This window comes from Octopus sinensis, unplaced genomic scaffold, assembly GCF_006345805.1.
Source record: "Octopus sinensis unplaced genomic scaffold, ASM634580v1 Contig15763, whole genome shotgun sequence".
Taxonomy (NCBI): Eukaryota; Metazoa; Mollusca; class Cephalopoda; order Octopoda; family Octopodidae; genus Octopus; species Octopus sinensis.
This window is the reverse complement of record NW_021833901.1, coordinates 5,001-17,325: the sequence shown is the minus strand read 5'-3', so window position 1 is coordinate 17,325 and position 12,325 is coordinate 5,001. Positions and strand designations below refer to the sequence as shown.

The window sequence follows — 12,325 nt, the reverse complement described above, 5'->3', positions numbered from 1 at the left end:
AGGAACACTAGTAACGTTGGAACCAGAAATAATATTATTAGTTACCAAAAATAAGGCAGCTGTTAGTATAACTACTATTACACGTTACCACCACCAACACCACTACACTGCTGTGTGTGTGTGTGTGTGTGTATCATACACATCACACAGTGCACACATATATTCATACGCATAGACACATGCATACATATATACACATATATAGACAAACGTGTATATATATATATATACACATACCCACACACACACACTATACATACATATATACACACATGCATATAAACATACATATATACATACCCACACATATACACACATACATACACACAAATGTATATATACGTAACTCTTTTACTTGTTTCAGTCATTTGATTGTGGCCATGCTGGAGCACAGCTTTTAGTCGAGCAAATCGACCCCCCGGGACTTATTCTTTTGTAAGCCTAGTACTTATTCTATCGGCCTCTTTTGCCGAACTGTTAAGTTACGGGGACGTAAACACACCACCATCGGTTGTCAAGCGATGTTGGGAGGGACAAACACACACACATACATACATATATACATACGACGGGCTTCCTTCAGTTTCCGTCTACCAAAACCACTCACAAGGCTTTGGTCGGCCCAAGGCTATAGTAGAAGACACTGGCCCAAGGTGCCACGCAGTGGGACTGAACCCGGAACCATGTGGTTGGTAAGCAAGCTACTTACCACACAGCCACTCCTGCGCCTGCTGAGACCCCTTTCGGTCAAGAATGGCCATGGGATTGCACCTAGAAAGTCCGGGCAAGGTTGTTTGTGGAAAGCCAGCAGTTGCCCAAGCATACCAGCGACCCCGCTTCATGCAACTGACGTTATCCAAGGGAAAGGCAAAGGGGCCGATGCAGCTTGGCACCAGTGACATCACAACTAATTTCTACGTGAAATAAAGTGTCTTGCTCAAGAACACAACACGCAGCTCGGTCCGGATTCGAGCTCACAACCTCACGATTGTAAGCTCGACGCTCTAACCATGAGCCATGCACCTTCACTCCTGCACTTAGTAACTATTTATGTATTGTATCTATTTATATGTAGTAACTACAGCGTTTATTTTTGGAGGAGAAACCTGCACACATATTTAGTCATCCACCTGCAACTAGTGTCTCTAGGTGGTTGTATGACATGCAAGAAATAGCAGCTAAACTTAGTCAACATCTCAATGTAAAGCCAAAAGAAAACCACGGGATGGTCAGAGTTGGGATGCCGTTGATCATAGGTCTGCTCAGCCACAAATGACCTGGTGTTAAACACTATCAAACACTGTTTGGTCATTCCAGACGCTAGAAATAACAGTCAACACCTGGTTAAATCCTCCTCTTCATTATCATCGTTTAACGTCTGTTTTCCATGCTAGCATGGGTTGGAAGGTTTGACCAGGGTCTTTGAAGCCAGAAGGCTGCATCAGGTCCAGTCTGATCTGGCATTGTTTCTACAGCTGGATGCCCTTCCTAACACCAACGACTCCGTGAGTGTACTGGGTGCTTTTTATGTGCCACCCGCACAGGGGCCAGGGGAGGCTGGCCACGATCGGTTGGTGCTTTTACGACGTGTCACCGACACAGATGCCAGTCAGGCGGTGCTGGTATCAGCCACTTTTGGATGGGGCTTTTTACGTGCCACCAGCACAGGTATCACAACTACAATTTCCATTTGATTTATATTTTGATGTTGATGTACTTGACTCAATAAGTCTCCTCAAGTACAGCGGGTCACTCTACAATCCAAGGTTAGCACAGTAGGCCGTCCTGCCAGCCATGAACTCACTTCATTTGTCGGGTCTTCGCAGTCACAGCATATCTCAGGGATCTCGGTCTTTCGTCAGAAAATGAAGGACACATAGTGAGTATAGATCTACGTAAGATGGATGGCTATAAGTGGAATGTGTGAGAGAGAGAAAGAAAGAGCGAATGACAGACAGACAGACAGACAGAGAGAGAGGACATCATGATGGTGGTTTAGTTGTTAGAGCATTCGGTTCACAATCGTAAGGTCATGAGTTCAATTCCCAGAGGCAGTTTGTGTCCTTGGGGCACGACACTATTTCACACTGCCCCAGTCCACTAGGCTGGCAAAAAGAGTTCTACCTGTCATTCGAAAGGGCCAGCCATGTCACATTCTGTGTCACACTGAATCTCCCTGAGAACTAACAGTAAAGGTATGTGTCTGTGGAATACTCAACCACCTGCGCGTTGATTTCACAAGAGGCTGTTCTGTTGATCAGATCAACTGAAAATTTGTTATTGCAACCGACAGGGTGTCAGTTTTTTGTAAAGACACATGGCTGACTGGTTAGGGCGTTCACCTCACAATCAGAAGGCTATGAGTTCAATTCTCACTGGCAAGACACCTTTTCATGTTGGTCCACTCTACTCAGCCAGCAGAATTTGAGTTGTAGCTGTAATTCAAAAGAGCCAGCCCTTGTCCCATTCTGTGTTGTGCTGAATATCCCTGGGAACTACATTAAGAGTAAGCATGTGTGAGGAGTACTCAGCCACTTGCACAGACCCTGTGGACAAAGGAGCGCCGACCGTGACTGTTCCAGTACTTGTCAATCATAGAACATAATGTGATCCGGCGAATTCCATTGGAGTGTGGTATGGGGTGGGATTTGGTTGCTATTCGTTATAGCCCTAGGCTATATTAATTCCACAAGCAGGCTGTTGGTTGATCAAATCAACTGTAAAACTAGTTGTTGTAACCGACAGAAAGCTAGGCCAGGGCGTTATTCAACATACTTTTCCCAGACTGGCATGGCTGGACAGTTTGATAGGGAACCAGCAAGTTGAAGGGCTGCATCAAGCAACAATGTCATCTTTGACAAGGTTTCTATGGCTGGATACCCTTCTTAATACAAACCACTTTACAGAGTGCAGTGGGTACTTTTTATGTGGCACCAGCACTAGTGAGGTTGTCGTGTAATTTGCAAGACAGAAAAGGACAGAGAAAAGAAAAAGCTCCCTCTACAAAGAGGGAGTATTTGAAAGTGGAAATTGGAGTTGAGCAGCTGTATGAAAACCAGTGTTGGTTTGTTTACATCCCTGAGAATTAGCAGCTCAGCATTAAGGGACCATTAGTAAAAGTACTCTCTTTACTCTTTTACTTGTTTCAGTCATTTGATTGTGGCCATACAGGAGCACAGCCTTTAGTCAAGCAGATCGACCCCAGGACTTATTCTTTTTAAGCCTAGTACTTATTCTATTGGTTTCTTTTGCCGAACCACTAAGTCGCGGGGATGTAAACACACCAGCATCGGTTGTCAAACGATGTTGGGGGGACAAACACAGACACACACATATATACGACAGGCTTCTTTCAGTTTCCGTTTACCAAATCCACTCACAAGGCTTTGGTCAGCCCAAGTCTATAGTAGAAAACACTTGCCCAAGATGCCACGTAGTGGGACTGAACCCGGAACCATGTGGTTGGTAAGCAAGCTACTTACCACACAGCCACTCCTAAGCCTTTAAAAGAAAAAAATATAAATACTGAGGTAGATTTGTACAGCTATACCCTTCAAAGTGGTGCTCCAGCATGGCCTCACATACATATACATGCATATGAGAGGCGAGAGGCTTGTCAGTTTCCGCCTACCAAATCCACTCACAAAGCTTTGGTCAGCCTAGGGCTATAACAGAAGACACTTGCCCGAGGTGCCACGCGGTGGGATTGAACCCAAAACCCATGTGGTTGCAAAGCAAGTTTATTAGCCACACAACTATGCCTACACCAGTAAAATATTAAGAAAAAAATAATTAAAATTTTGTTTATTCCTCATTAACAACTAATGCATTATGATAAATTTAAAACAATATCTAAATTCTTGATACTAAATTAATTAGCTGATTAAGCAATGTTAATTAAACCACACTGTTAATTGTACCCTACAGTGTGTCTATTTTCAGCTATGTTTCCCTGTTGATACTAATTAAATTTTCTCTTTAATTATAACTTTAACATTGGATATTGTTTATAATTACCTTTTAACAATAGATATTTAAATCATAGCTAGGAGTGGCTGTGTGGTAAGTAGCTTGTCTACCAACCACATGGTTCCGGGTTCAGTCCCACTGCATGGCACATTGGGCAAGTGTCTTCTACTATAGCCCCGGGTCGACCAATGCCTTGTGAGTGGATTTGGTAGACGGAAACTGAAAGAAGCCCGTCGTATATATGTATATATATATATATATATGTGTGTGTGTGTGTGTGTGGTGTGTGTGTGTGTCTGTGTTTGTCCCCCTAGCATTGCTTGACAACCGATGCTGTCCCAGTTACTTAGCGGTTCGGCAAAACAGACCGATAGAATAAGTACTGGGCTTACAAAAGAATAAGTCCCGGGGTCGAGTTGCTCGACTAAAGGCGGTGCTCCAGCATGGCCGCAGTCAAATGACTGAAATAAGTAAAAGAGTAAAAGAGACCTGCTGAAAATAGCAATGAAATCTCCCTCAAATCACACCCTACAATTTTATCCATGTATATATGTACAAACAAGACTTAGGTGGGTGTGATTTGAGAGAGATTTGGCTGGTATTTCTGTCTTATCGATGTATATATGTACGTATGAACCACCGAGAGAGACCCCTGCATGCTCCATAATAGCTAGATTTAGTAGAAATAGCAGCCAAATCCAGCAGCGGTTCATGTATAGGAACTGCAGCAGCCCCTATTTCTATTCGGTATAATCGATAACATTCAATATAACGAGCCCTTTTTTCTCTAATTCTTTCTTTATACTTGTATATTATATAATGTCAGCAGTTTATGGAAAAAATACAAAAATCTTTATATATGGAAGCGGGTCACTAAAGTGTAGTTATACCCATAACACTACAATATGGTGGCGAAATAGAAAGTTAACTCCCTTTACGACCGGAGTTCAATTCTTGTCAAGGTCGACTGTCTTCTGGGGTCGATGAAAGGGAAGGTTATATATATATATACACACATATATATATACACACACACACACATATATATATATATATATATCAGTCGCGCGTATGCGTGCATGTATGAGTGTGTGTGTGTGTGTGTGTGTCTGTGTGTGTGTGACTGCGTTCTTGCGTGAGAGTATGTGTGCAAGAACGGGCATGTGTATGCGCATGCGCGCACGTGCACGATTGCGTGCATTCGCGCGCTTATGCGCACGTGCATGTGTGCGCGTATTTCTGCGTTGAATTTAGTAATTCTTGCTTCTGTGGGAAGGGGGGGGTGTAAAAATTTTTTTGGAGATTTCAAACTAGAAAACCGATGCTAAAGCTTGTAAAATAAATATTTCTCCCACATCGTTTTGTGGTACAATTAATATTCTTTTGCTCGTCCTGTGTATTCACATGCGATACGCAGGACACATTCATATACGATGATATACATTCATATACGACGATATACATTGCCAATTTTTTTTTTCAACCACCAGAATAACTTGGGACTCGTAAAAGAAAAGCTTTATATTATTCAGAACCTATGAAAAATTTTTGGACAGGCAAAGCGTTAATGTCACAGAGTCTCGCTGTAAAGACATATTCTGTATAACATAATTCACCAATGTCACACTAAAACTCTCTCTTAAAAACATTGGATCCTTTTCGGTTTGAACGGCAATTTTTTTTTTCTAGCGGTGTCATATGAAATTGTCACCCATAATTATGACCCTAGTATCGATCTATTGCATTTCAATCTCTTTTACGGTTAGGGGTGGGGGGGAAGGGTATCTTTTTTTTCTTCTTCACAAATGTAAATAAACCCAATCTGTTTCTTCAACGAGAGACATATTCATACGGCACAGAATGTTTTTTTTTTTTTACCTCAATAGACATCATTGATTGGTTGAATGATCTGACGTTCAAAGAGTTTCCAAGCTCTGAGAACATTTTAACTTTTACCTGGTTTCTGTTATTGAACTATGACCACGCTGGAGCACTGCTTTGAAGGTTTTGTTGTGAAGCCCTGGTATTTATTATCAAATTCTTTTTGCCAAACTGCTAAGTCATGGGGATGTAATCATACATACAGGCTTGTTCTTTACAGGTACCGATGCTACATAAAAACACTAGTGCCACTGCTGCGTAAATGCCCCTGTGCCGGTGGCACATAAAAAGCACCCGGGACACTTTATAAAGTAGTTGGCATTAGGAAGGTCATTCAGTTGTAGAAACCATGCCACAACAAAAAAAACTCATAAGGCTTTGGTCGACCCGAGGCTATAGTAGAAGGCACTTGACCAAGGTTGCCTCACAGTGGGACTGAACCCAGAACCATGAGGTTGGTTAGCAAGCTACTTACCACACAGCCACTCCTGCCCTATATATATATATATATATATATATATTATATATATATAATATATTAATATATATATATATATATATATATATATAAATATCTATATATATATATATATATATATATATATATATATAGATATATTATATATATATATTATTAATATATAAAGGGCTTAGTAAAATAAATTACTTTGCCGCATACTGAACTCATTAGAAATAGCAGCTAAAAACTTTTTTAAGGCTATTTCTAATACTTAAAGAAATCTCTCTCATATATAGTGTTTGCATAATTTAACTCACAAAAGTTTGGGGGTAGAATAGCCTTAAAAAGTTTTTTAGCTGCTATTTCTAATGAGTTCAGTATGCGGCAAAGTAATTTATTTTACTAAGCCTTTTATATAATGTAATAATTTGAATTCGCCTTGAATGGTCCCTTTGCATACTGAACACTTGGTGAAATTGATTAATAATTAATTAATTTTGCCCTCATTGTTGAAATATATATATATATATATATATGGGTGGCTGTGTGGTAAGTAGCTTATTTACCAACCACATGGGTCCGGTTCAGTCCCACTGCGTGGCACCTGGGCAAGTGTCTTCTACTATAGCCATGGGCCACCAATGCCTGTAGTGGATTTGGTAGACGGAAACTGAAGAAGCCTGTGTATATATGTATATATATATATATGTATGCGTTGTGGTGTTTGTGTCTGTGTTTGTCCCCTAGCATTGCTTGACAACCGATGCGGTGTGTTTATGTCCCCGTTACTTAGCGGTTCAGCAAAGGACCGATAGAATAAGTACTGGACTTACAAAGAATAAGTCCCGGGGTCGATTTGCTCGACTAAAGGCGGTGCTCCAGCATGACCGCAGTCAAATGACTCGAAACAAGTAAAAGACTAAACACATATACACACGACGGGCTTCTTTCAGTTTCCATCTACCAAATTTACTCGCAAGGCTTTGGTCAGCCAGAGCCCAAAGCAGAAGACACTTGCCTAAGGTGTCATGCAGTGGGACTGAACCTGGAACCATGTGGTTGGGAAGCAAGCTTCTTACCACACAGTCACACCTGTACACGCGCACACAACAGGCTTCTTTCAGTTTCCATTTACCAAATCTACTCATAAGGCTTTGGTTGGCCTGAAACTATAGTAGAAGACACTTGCCCAAGATGCCACGCAGTGGGACTGAACTTGGAACCATACCATTGTATACCAAGCTTCTTACCACACAGCCACACCTGCACCTATCTTAGGCAAGTCAGGCAGACGTCACTTCCGCTTGTGCCAGTCCAGTTCATCTGCAACTGGCAGCGTTCCACTGGTTTCATTGTAAAGCCAAGGATTTCTGGAAATTGACCAAAATCCTGAGGAACCAGTGAGTGACTGAATCTCGTCAAGGCCTCGAGGTTTCTGTCTGAGAGTGTCCTTGCACTTTCCTACCATAGGCCTCTGTCTAATGCTAATGGGGGAGTTCCACAGGCTGCATTGTCCAGCTAAGGGAGAGACGGACAGACAGAGAGAGAAAGAGAGGGAGAGATATCACATGGTTCCAGGTTCAGTCCCACTGTGTGGCACCTTGGGCTAGTGTCTTCTACTATAGCCTCAGGTCGACCAATGCCTTGTGAGTGGATTTGGTAGATGGAAACTGAAAGAAGCCCATCGTATATATGCAGGAGTGGATGTGTGGTAAGTAGCTTGCTTACCAACCTCATGGTTCCAGGTTCAGTCCCACTGCGTGGCACCTTGGGCAAGTGTCTTCTACTATAGCCCCGGGCCAACAAATGCCTTGTGAGTGGATTTGGTAGATGGAAACTGAAAGAAGCCCATCGTATATATGCAGGAGTGGATGTGTGGTAAGTAGCTTGCTTACCAACCACATGGTTCCGGGTTCAGTCCCACTACGTGGCACCTTGGGCAAGTGTCTTCTACTATAGCCTTGTGAGTGGATGTGTTAGGCGGACACTGAAAGAAGCCCATCGTATATATGTATATGTATGTATATATATATATATATTTATCAAAAGAAAAACAGGATGCAAAGAATTTAGCGGCACATATGCTTCTGGCTTTATTGAACAATTTATATCAATGCATAATTGATATAACATGTAGGTCAATAGCCTTCTTCAGCCGCGTACAATATATATATATATGTGTGTGTGGTGTGTGTTTGTTCCCCCTAGCATCGCTTGACAACCGATGCTGGTGTGTTTACGTCCCCGTAACTTAGCAGTTCGGCAAAAGAGACCAATAGAATAAGTACTAGGCTTACAAAAGAATAAGTCCCAGGGTCGATTTACTCGACTAAAGGTGGTGCTCCAGCATGGCCACAGTCAAATGACTGAAACCAGTAAAAGAGTAAAAGAGTATGTCCCTGCAACTTATTGGCTCAACAAAAGAGACCACGAAAAGAAGTTCCAGCCTTGAAAAAAATAAATACTGAAGTGTATTTGTTTGACTAAAACACTTCAAGTTTTGGCCCTAGCATGACTACAGTCTAATGACTGAAACAAGAATATATATATATATATCATCCTTTCAGGGTCGATAAATAAAGTACCAGTTTCGCACTGGGGTCGGTGTAATCGACTTAATCCCTTTGTCTGTCCTTGTTTGTCCTCTCTATGTTTAGCCCCTGGTGGGCAATAAAGAAATAAATATATATATATATCATCATCGTTTAACGTCTGTTTTCCGTGCTAGCATGGGTTGGACGGTTCAACTGGGCTCTGGGAAGCCAGGAGTCTGCACCAGGCTCCAGTCTGATCTGGCAGTGTTTCTACAGCTGGATGCCCTTCCTAACGCCAACCACTCCGAGAGTGTAGTGGGTGCTTTTTATGTGCCACTTGCACAGGTGCCAGACGAGGCTGGCAACGGCCACAATCGGATGGTGCTTTTTCGTGCCACCAGCACGGAGGCCAGTTGGGGCAGCGCTGGCAACGGCCACACACATATATATATATATATATATATTACGGAGATGTACTTTCATAGCAAGTGACCTGATCTGAGATTGTGTGCTGGAACAAAAACAATTGCAGCGTGGAAGGTGTTTATAAGCCATTTAAGAAACACACAAAAACCATTAGATTCACTTCAACATTTAAATTTAATTTGTCAAAATATTTTTGTCGCTAAAATCCGCAACCTGTTCACTGACAGTGAACAGGTCGGTATATGTGTGTATATAATTAAGAGACAAAACCTCTATCAAGTAATTCAATTAATAGTGGAAGATATTAATTATAATAAATCATATAGAAAGAATTTAAATATATTATAATAAATATTATTCTAAAAGTCACTAAATTTAATTTAATTGCACCTTCCACGCTGCAATTGTTTTTTGTTTCAGCAAAGATCAGGTCACTTGCTATGCAAGTACATCATCTCCATAATATATATATATATATATATATATATATATATATATATATATATATATATATATATATGGATGGTACTACACTGCTGTGTAGTCAAGTCCAAGTGTATGTAGTTTAACTGGATCAAACTACCGCCTACACATTCCTTGATTGATATTTTATTGATCTTTGAAAACAGAACGATGAAGTCACTACTTGTATTAAGTCAACTAAAAGCCTAACCAAACACACTATCTATATTTATATACATATGCGTGTGTGTGATAAATAAAATGAGATAACAAAGCCAAGGCAGTGTAAAATTTCTAGGACATTTATTTATAAAGAAATGGATAGCCTTACAGCTGTTTCAGGGGATATCCCTTCATCAGAGACAGAATCAAAGGAGTTATTTTGGAAAGGGGGAGATATAGGAAGTATAATTTCCTTCTATTTAACTCTCTCAATTCGTCTCTGATGAAGGGCTGTCGCCCATATCCCTGAGACACCTGTAAGGCTACCTTTCTCTTTATAAATGTCCAAGAAATTACACACTGCCTTGGCTTTGTTGTCTCATTTTAATTGACATACAACCCACATTAAACTCCTCAGTCATGCTTTTATTGAACTGGGAGTCTAACTAGGGTCCGTCCGTAGCACACTTACATAGCCTCACCTGCCAACTTGGATCTTCTTGGATACCAAAACCTCTTATCTATATATATATATATACTCTTTTACTCTTTTATTTGTTTCAGTCATTTGACTGCGGCCATGTTGGAGCACCGCCTTTAGTTGAGCAACTCGCCCCCGGCACTTATTCTTTGTAAGCCCAGTACTTATTCTATCGGTCTCTTTTGCCGAACCGCTAATTGACAGGCAAATGTCTTCTGCTATAGCCCCAGGCCGACCAATGCCTTGTGAGTGGATTTGGTAGACGGAAACTGAAAGAAGTCTGTCGTGTATATGTATATATATATATATATATGTATGTGTATGTGTGTGTATATGTTTGTGTGTCTGTGTTTGTCCCCCTAGCATTGCCTGACAACCGATGCTGGTGTGTTTACATCCCCGTTACTTAGTGGTTTGGCAAAACAGACCGATAGAATAAGTACTGGGCTTACAAAAGAATAAGTCCCGGGGTCGATTTGCTCGACTAAAGGCGGTGCTCCAGCATGGCCGCAGTCAAATGACTGAAACAAGTAAACGAGTATACACACATATATATACCCATCATCACTTAACATCCACTCTCCATACTCTCATGGGTTAAACAGTTTCTCTGGAGCTGATGAGGTGGGGAGTTGCACCAGCTTCCAGTTTGGTTTGGCATGATTTCTATCTACGACCGGATGCCCTTCCTAACACCAACCACCCCAGGAGTGTAACGGGTACATTTATGTGCCACCAGCATGGGTGCCATTTACACGGCAACGGCAGCAAGCACATGCTGGAGCACCACCGTAAAGGGTTTTGGTCAAACAAGTCGACCCCAGAACTTATCTTTTAAGCCTAGTGCTTATTCTATCGGTCTCTTGTGCCAAACCACTAAGTTATGGGGATGTAAACACACCAACACCGGTTGTCAAGTGATGGTGGGGGGACAAACACGCACATAGATAAATATATATTTATGGTTCAGTCCCACTGCGTGGCACCTTGGGCAAGTGTCTTCTACTATAGCCCCGGGCCGACCAAGGCCTTGTGAGTGGATTTGGTAAACGGAAACTGAAAGAAGCCTGTCGTGTGTGTGTGTTGTGTGTGTGTGTGCGCGTCTCTGTTTCTCCATCACCATTTGACAGTCTGTTTATGTCCCTGTAACTTAGTGGTTCAGCAAAAGAACCGATAGAATAAAGTACTAGGCTTATAGAATAAATAGAATAAGTTAAGGCGGCGAGCTGGCAGAATCGTTAGCATGCTGGGCAAAATGCTTAGCGGTATTTCGTCAGACTTTACGCTCTGAGTTCAAATTCTGCCGAGGTCGACTTTGCCTTTCATCCTTTCGGGGTCGATAAATTAAGTACCAGTTACGCACTGGGGTTGATGTGATCAACTTCATCCCTTTGTCTGTCCTTGTTTGTCCCCTCTGTGTATAACCCCTTGTGGGTAGTAAAGAAATAGGTATTTTGTCTGCCGTTACGTTCTGAGTTCAAATTCTGCCGAGGTCGACTTTGCCTTTCATCCTTTCGGGGTCGATAAAGTACCAGTTACGCACTGGGGTTGATGTAATCGACTTCATCCCTTTGTTTGTCCCCTGTGTTTAGCCCCTTGTGGGCAATAAAGAAACAAGAATAAGTACTAGGCTCATAAATAAGTCATGGGGTTGATATGTTTGACTAAAACCCATCAAGGGAGTGCTCCAACATGGCCACAGTCAAACGACTGAAGCAAGTAAAGAAATATGACTATTCGTATGTCATCGTGGATCTATCGTCATAGAATCATCATCATCATTTAATGTCTGTTGTCCATGTCAGCATGGGTTGGACGATTTGACCAGAGCTGACAAGCTGGAGAGCCGTGGTGCGTATTATACACAAGGTCCAGGTTTTTCAGAGGTACAGCCCCCTAAAAATCCCCTGCGTATACACGTTTGCATTATGTTGTATATACAATAATAAT

General features: G+C 41.6%; 1 protein-coding gene across 1 annotated transcript in view; it reads right to left on the bottom strand.

Annotated features, from left to right (window-relative positions):
- LOC115230553 overlaps positions 1 to 12,325 on the bottom strand; it is a gene marked incomplete at its 3' end in the record, with an annotated part of 53,387 nt that overhangs the window by 36,166 nt on the left and 4,896 nt on the right. The window lies entirely within an intron of this gene.